Source organism: Sceloporus undulatus, chromosome 5 (genome assembly GCF_019175285.1).
Source record: "Sceloporus undulatus isolate JIND9_A2432 ecotype Alabama chromosome 5, SceUnd_v1.1, whole genome shotgun sequence".
Lineage (NCBI taxonomy): Eukaryota > Metazoa > Chordata > Lepidosauria > Squamata > Phrynosomatidae > Sceloporus > Sceloporus undulatus.
Genome location: NC_056526.1, coordinates 104,696,031 through 104,704,424, shown reverse-complemented (window position 1 = coordinate 104,704,424; position 8,394 = coordinate 104,696,031).

Genomic DNA, 8,394 nt, shown 5'->3' with positions numbered 1-8,394 from the left:
ATCTTTATCAATGACTTGGATGATGCAATAGAAAGAATGCTTACCAAATTTGCAGAAGACACCAAATTAGCAGAGGTTGCTAATTTTTTTCTCTCATGATATGCCAAAGTACAACAGCCTCAATTTAGTCATCTTGGCTTCCAGAGAGATTTCAGGCCTGACCTGTTCTAGAACCCACTGGTTCATCTTCTTGGCCGTCCATGGTATCCTCAGCACTCTTTTCCAGCACCACATCTCAGGTGAGTTGATTTCCTTTCTATCAGCTTTCTTCACTGTCCAGCTCTCACATCCATACATGGTGACTGGGAATACAATGACTTGACTATCCTCACATTAGTGTTCAGAGTTATCTCTTTGCACTTTATCCTATCCAACACTTTAGGATCCTATCCAATCACTTCTCGGCCTTTTGGCTAAGATCAAGTGTAGGATCCTATCCAGAAGAGTTTATTCCTGATTTTCCTTCTAGAACATGGCCAAAGAGCCCAAAAAACCCACAAAAAACTATGGATGCTGGCCATGAAAGCCTTCAACTTCACATTAAAAATAAAATAGTAACAAATTAAATAGCTGATTATTTGCTGCTCTTTCATGACACTCTAGACTTGCTACCTCTCTCTGCCTAATGGTAGGACTAGCCTCAAGTAGCCCTTGCTAGACTTTTGGCATAGCACATGCCCAACCATGTCAACCCCTACAATCGAACCTAAAGCAGTGGTTCTCAAGGAAAGTCACCAGGAGTCCTGGTATCCACCCTAAGCTACAGTATTACCTTGTGAAGAAAATCACAGTGGATTGCCTACTCTGGCTGATGGTTCCCTGCAACTGAAATAACATCATACTTGGGACTACATCATAACAACAACCAGGGACAGGTTGAATATATTCAAGGTCCCATAGTCAGTTCACAAGGGGCATCATTAATAGACTTGCCCAGCATTTATATGGACTAAACATGCCCCCTTAAACACTCTCCTGTTGTCTCTGCTATAAAAGTTCCTTGAAATGTTTAAATATATATTTTTAAAAGCAACAATATGAAAAGCACTACATGAAAAGTGTTGTTTCTTCAATACCGTTCTTTTAAAGAGAGATGAAGACATACATATCATGTTATCCTTTTGATGTGTGTGTTTGTGTTTGTGTGTGCCTTCAATCTGCCTGTTGACTTATAGTGACCCCATGGATTTCATAGGGTTTTCCTAGTCAGGAAACACTCAGAAGTGGTTTTGCCAGTTCCTTCCTTTGAAATATAGTGTATTTTCAAGATCAGGGAGTATCTGGTGCCTTTAAGATATTTATGAAATCCCATTTTGCCTACTGCTAGGGAGCTCCACGACCAAAGGGTGCAAAATCAACAACATCAACAACAAAAAGAGAGACCTCTGCAAAATTGCATTGAGTTAATACATTTCGAAAAATCCTTTCACAACTGACTGGCAATGATGGTTCACTGGCTGCTGACACTGCCATTTGGATTGTGTCTACTGTTCATCACAAGGATTTTTGCCACTACATAAACAAAAGGATAAGAACAGTGTTTTAAAAAAGCCCTAACTATAGGTAACTGCAATCAGCTCCTATAACTTCTATAAGTTTGTCTTTCTGTTTTCTCTCTTTTCATGAGAGGACCTGGATTGCTCAGTAGTCTTCCTCACTGTCAGAATCTGGATTATAATAATAATAATAAGTTTTATTTCTATACCGACGCTATTCCAAAGATCATAGCAGTGAACAGCAGTAAGCTAATTAGCAAGTAAGCTAATTTGCCCCCAACAGTCGGGTCTCATTTTAGTGACCGCGGAAGGATGCAAGCCTGGTCGAGCTTGGCCCGTTTTCGGGTCTTGAAACTCGCAACCTTGTGGTTTGAGTGAAGGGCTGCAGTGCAGGCATTTAACCACTGCGCCACCTCCTCCTCAGGGCAGGCACTGTGTTTCCAATCCCCATCTATTAATTATTATTATATTATTATTATTATTATTATTCAAAGCAACACATATGTTGACAAACAAAGCAGTAATGGCAACCCAACACTTTCCAGCCAACTTTTTCATCTCAGTAAAAAACAAAACAAACAAACAAACAAAACCAGAAGTCACAGCCATATTAGAGCTCAGAAAGGAAATCAAACCCATTGCTCCTGGTTCAGAGCCTGCTCCTCAGACTGCTGGAAAAGTTGAAAATACATTAATATCATAGTGCACTATGATGGTGCAAAATATAGAGTTAACCATCCCAAACCACGTTGGTTTAAACATACCTAACTCTGAGTAATATTAGGCGCAGAACATGAGTGCTGTGCATACCGACTGTATATATTACACCCATGCATGCATGCATACATATGAAAAGAGTACTGCTGTATATACACAAACAGGCACAATTCCTCATGCCTTCCATCCTTCCAAAAATCTGCACAATAGCCATATATATACATTTGTTACCAAAAAAAAAGGTTTTGGATTTCAGTTCTGGGATTCTGCTGGTATTATTCTATAAACCAAGTGCTGCTGAGGGATGTTTTAGAATAGCAAGGCAAAAATAAACAGCAGGGCATAAATACAACAACTGTGAGTAGAGCTTTCTTATGAATGCATCCTAATTACTATACATCAAATAACATCAGCATTCAAAGGTCTGCTATCATGATAAGAATTTTATTTAAAAAGGTTCCTTCTGTACTGAGTTGTTGGGTTTTCTTTATAGCAGTGTGTGTGTTGTGTGTGTGTGTGTTGCTACCTTGAACAAGTCAATGGAAAGAATGGAAAATGAATGTTCTGCTGTCATTTTAATTAAAATATGATGCATTGTTTACTTGTGCAAATGAGAAAAGACCACATAACAGCTAGTAGAAAAGAAACCACCCAACTGATCTGAATTTCCTACATAGCAAGTAAGGAAGCATTTACTTCCTTCAGAATACTAATATTCCTCAGAAATAGACCCCAGAAAGAAAATAGTCAGACCAGTTCTGCCAAGCTTCGAGCTTCAAAGGTTGCCATTACCAAACCAGGAAAAGTACATTTGCCCACAACACATACGCACATACCACAAGTTCAATAGGGTACTTTCCATTAGACATGGAAATAACATAGAGGAAATCTGGGAGCTGCGTCGGTTTTCCAAATGGAAGCAAGTGCTTTGCAGAAAGCATGTATAACAACCTACAGTGGCAATGGACCGGAACTATAATAACATGCTGTGCGTTGTCCACGTGAACACATTTCTCATAAACGTTATTGAAGAAAGTTTAAATAAAGTTTAACGGGAAATAGCAACAACAAGAACAACAGCTATCTCCACTGTGAGATATTCAGACGATCCAGATAAGATAATGCACTTTGAAAGCCTAACAGTGGAAGACTTTTGAGGATGTGCTCAGCTCTCCTTTAAGCTCATGCTTAAGCAATGCTATGGCAATGCATTGTGCAGTCCTAGAAATCCTTATCCATTACAGAAACTTATTTCTGAGTAAATACATATAGGATCACATTTGTTAAAGTAGCCACACCAGAACTAACCATGACCAACTAAGGGCATGATCCAGCCAAAGAGATGTGCCTTCGGTTTCCACTGATCTCATCAGCCATGTGAGGACAGTGACACGGCTGAATATCTAGGCAAACATGTTTCCAAAAATCCTTTCAGCTCCCCTTTCTCTGAGTGGGAACAAGAAACAGATTCCCTGCAGTGAAATCCATTCAACAGATAAACTACGATGAAGCCTGCTGAGATGAATAAAGCCTAACTAGAGGGGCAGTGTTTAATCGGCTTGTTTTAAAATCCTGGTAGCCATTCAAAAAAGAAGACATCTGAACAGTTCTCTTCTACACACACAGACTGCATCATAAGGTCTGAATCCAGAAAGGTGCTGGCTGAATACCTAGAAAATCAAACCATTAGTCCCCCTTTGTTAAAGTGGATGAACTAGTCAACACTACACAGGAACAAACAAAGTAGGAGTTGGTCCCTAAAACTACAGCTCTCAGAATCCCCCATTCAGCCTTTGGAAAGGCAATGATGGATGGAGCTGGACTACAGGGAGCTGCAGTCCAAAAAGCTAAGGGCCTGAACAGACAGGCCGAAATAAAGCTGCTTCGGGTCACTTGGGTCCTAAGTGGCCAGGAGCCACACCAAAGCCACACTCTCAGTCATACGGACAGTTGCTAGCTTTTGTGAGCTTCTGGCCCTTTAAGATGTGTGTGTCATTTAAACAGCATGCCTCCAAAGTGACCCGAAGCAGCTTTATTTTGGCCTGTCTGTTCAGGCCCTTCGTTTTTTGGACTGCAGCTCCCTATAGTCCAGCTCCATCCATCATTGCCGTTCCAAAGGCTGAATGGGGGGATTCTGCACAAAAAATTGGGAAAGGAGGGATATTGATTTTTAAAATTGCTATCAAAACTTCTCCCCAACTTGCCCCTCCACACAGACACACACACATGCAAAGTGTCTATGTGATGGCAAGAGAGGCAGGCAAGTTGCCACCCAGACCTCAGGTCCTGCCACTCTTCAGAGGGCCTCCAAAGGGTGGGTTGGGAGATCTAGATCTGGCCTTTGGTGTGTTCCTCAGCCCAGTCAAGCTCAACCCCAGCTCACAATGACAACTTGGATCTTCTTGACCCATGCTGGCTGGGAAATTCTGGCTGCATCCACACTGCAGAAATAATCCAGTCTGACCCTGCTTTGACTGCCATGGCTGAGTGCTATGGCAGTTTGGGAATTGTAGTTTGTTGTCACTCCCCTCTGGCTCAATGCCTGCCTGCCTGCTTGCCTGCTCTTGCACTGAGCCATGGCAGCTAAAGTGGTGTCAAACCAGATTATTTCTGCCGTGTGGATGCAGCCACTGAGGGCTGTAATCCAAACAAGTGGCTTTCCCAAGATCTGCTCACAAATGTTCACACTCCTTTGACAGGAAGCCTCCCACAAAAGCAAAGGCAGCACCAGTTTCTCCTCCTCTTCGTGCAGCAAATGGCATGACTGAGTCTCCTCCCAGTGTTTGATGAAATGTTTTACCATCCCTCTCCTGCTATCAGAAACTGTGGGAGACCCAGCAGCATTGCCTAGCATGATGCTCAGGACACTCAAGAGAATCCTGCCTTCACACAAACACATCAGTTACGATCATAGAATCCTAGAGTTGGAAGAGACCCCAAGAATGGCCATCCAGTCCAAACCCATTCTGCCATGCAGGATCCCCATTGACAGATGGCCGTCCAGACTCTGCTTAAAGACCTCCAAGGAGGGAGACTCCACTACACTCAGCCCTGACTGTCAGGAAGCTCCTCCTAATGTTGAGCTGGAATCTCTCTTCCTGCAGGTTGCATCCATTGCTCCATTGGGTCCTAGTCTCTGGAGCAGCAGAAAACAAGTTTGCTCCCTCCTCAATATGACACCCCTTCAAATATTTAAACAGGGCTATCATATCACCTCTTAGCCTTCTTTTCTCCAGAACAATGGATGCAAGCTCCAGGAAAAGAGATTCAAAAGGAACGGGGGCCAAGAGAGGCTGCCTGGGGTCGGGAGTCTTCCCATTGCCTCTTCTCCTTCTCCTTCTTCTCCTTCTTCTCCTCCTTCTTCTGGATCTCTTTGCCTTCGGAGGGACCTTATAATTATGTCACGCTGCAAAGGGAAACCGCCAGCATCTGGACTGCGGTGGGGAGGACTTTTTCTTGCAGAGACTATTTATAGCAGCCAAGGACTTGGGAAGGCGAGTCATTTCCGAAGGGGGGGGGGGTTTCAAGACAATCCGGAGAGGATCCGGTCTCAAACCGGATTCTCCAGGCTCTCACAGCAGCCTTTCCCCCTTCCGATCCGCTTTCTGCAGAGCAAAAGCCACCTGCCCAGGTGTCTCCTCCATCGACCAGGCTTTGCTTATGATCCCCCCTCCCTTTCCATTTCCAAAAGAGCAGCATCAATCCCCCCCCCCCCCCCCCTTTTCCAGGCATACACTCCAAGTAACTCACAAGTAACTTCCACTGGTGAGGATGAGGAAGATCTGGGGGTAGTAGACGGAGAGTAAGACGCTGCGGGAGGAGAACAGGATCATGGTGGCCCCTTGGCGGGGTGGGTTTCCAGGTGTGCCCCCCACCCCTGGCACCGCAGCCTGGCACCCTTTCCCTCCTCCTCCTCCTCCTCCTTCTCCTCCTTCGTGCCGGGTCCGGTGCCGCCGGGCGCCTGCCTCTCTCTCCGGGGACTGGAATGAGGATGCTCCCGATGGGCTCCCGTCCAGGGCCAGCTCTCCAGGGAGCCGGCGATGCCATTGGGCCAAGCCCACCGCCCCTCCCTCGATGGGGCTGGGACTCTATGGGGAGCCCCCCGGGGAAAGTCCGGCTGCTCTCAGCCATTGGAGCATCGGCAGCTTTCCCTGGGGAAGAAAGGCAGAGCGAAGTCTAGCCAAGCTCCTGCTGCCAACTCCTTTCTTCCAGGGAGCCTCCAAAGTGCCATAAGTTCTCTCTACATCATCATCATCATCATCATCATCATCATCATCATCATCATCATCATCATCATCATCATCATCGTTGTCAGTAATAAAACACACAAACATACATCATAAAGTTCCTTATATAACTAAAGAGTACATCGCTTAAAATATCTCAATATCAGTAGTTACTCAAATAGCATCGTTCATTTTGACATCATCCTCATCCTCATCCTCAGTCATTATATCCAAGTGCATCTGAGGACGGAGACTGAAGCCTAGCAAAGCTCCTACTGCCAACTTCTTTCAGTGAGTCTCAAAGGTGCCACAAGAGCTCTCTATATATTATTATTATTATTATTATTATTATTATTATTATTATTATTATTATTATTATTATTTTCAGGTGCATCTGACGAACGAGACTGAATCCTAGGGAACCTCATGCTGCTCACTTCTTTCTTTCACTTCTTTTCAAAGGTGCCACAAGATCTCTCTACATTATTATTATTATTATTATTTCCAAGTGCATCTGAGGAAGAAGACTGAAGTCTAGGAAAGTTCATGCTACCCACTTCTTTAATTAATCTCTAAAGGTGCCACAAGACTTCTCTACTTATTATTATTATTATTATTATTATTATTAATTTCCAGGTGCACTTGAGGAAGCAGACTGAAGTCTAGGAAAGCTCATGGTGTCCACTTCTTTCTTTCAATGAGTCTCAATTTAGGTGCCACAAGATCTCTCTATATACTGATTCTACAGACTTACATGTTTGAATTCCCCCATCAGCAGGTTGGGCTAGGAGCTGGGTTCGAATCGCAGGAAACCCACCTGGGGCAAGTCACACTCTCTCAGCCTCAGGGGGAAAGGCAATGTCCCCCTTAATGAAGAAACTGCCTCGCCCCAAAAAAAATAACATGTCAGTTTCGCCTCAGGGTCACCTTAAATCGGAAATGTCTTGAAGGCAAAGGTCCAAAACACACTGCAGAAATAATCCAGTTTGAGACTGCTTTAACTGCCTTGGCTCAGTGCAGTTCTGGGAACCGTAGTTTTGTGAGACATTTAGCCTCGTTTATCAGAGAGCTCTGAGGCCACAATAAGCTGCAATTTCCAGGAGCTTTGGTAGACTTCAGTCTACCTCCTCAGGTGCACTTGGATATCATCATCATCATCATCATCATCATCATCATCATCATCATCATCACCATCATCTTGTGGCACCTTTGAAACTCACTGAAAGAAAGAAGTGGGCAGCAGGAGCTTTGGTAGACTTCAGTCTACCTCCTCAGATGTATTGGATATAATAATAATAATAATAATAATAATAATAATAATAATAATAATAATAATATAGAGATCTTGTGGCACCTTTGATGCTCACTGAAAGAAAGAAGTTGGCAACAGGAGCTTTGGTAGACTTCAGTCTACTTTCTCAGGTGCATCTGACTGATCACTAAATGCATCTGAGGAAGTAGGCTTAAGTCTAGGAAAGCTCCTGCTGCCAATTCCTTTCTTTCAGTGAGTTTCAAAGGAGCTACTTACCAATGTAGTTAGGCCTGGATCAACGACTGAAGAAGGTCAAATGGGGAAAGCTCTAAAGTAGCCTTAATACTGAACAGTCATGGAAATAAAAAATAAATGACCACAGAAGGAATACATAAATTCAACCCAGAGAAGGAGAAAATTGAGCTAGTGAAAAGAGCTCCCACCTGGGATCAAATATTGATCAGAATGGAGTTAAGAAATAAGAAAAAGACTAGGCATCGGAAGGGCAGCTAGGAAAGAATTAGTCATGATCCCAAAGTGCAAAGAAATCATAGAAAATCATAGAATCCTGGAGTTGGAAGAGACCCCAAGAATGGCCATCCAGTCCAACCCCATTCTGCCATGCAGGAACTCTCAGTCAAAGATATAACTCTGGAAGCCAAAGTGAGGCTCCTCCAAGCCATTGCACTCCCCATCACCATTT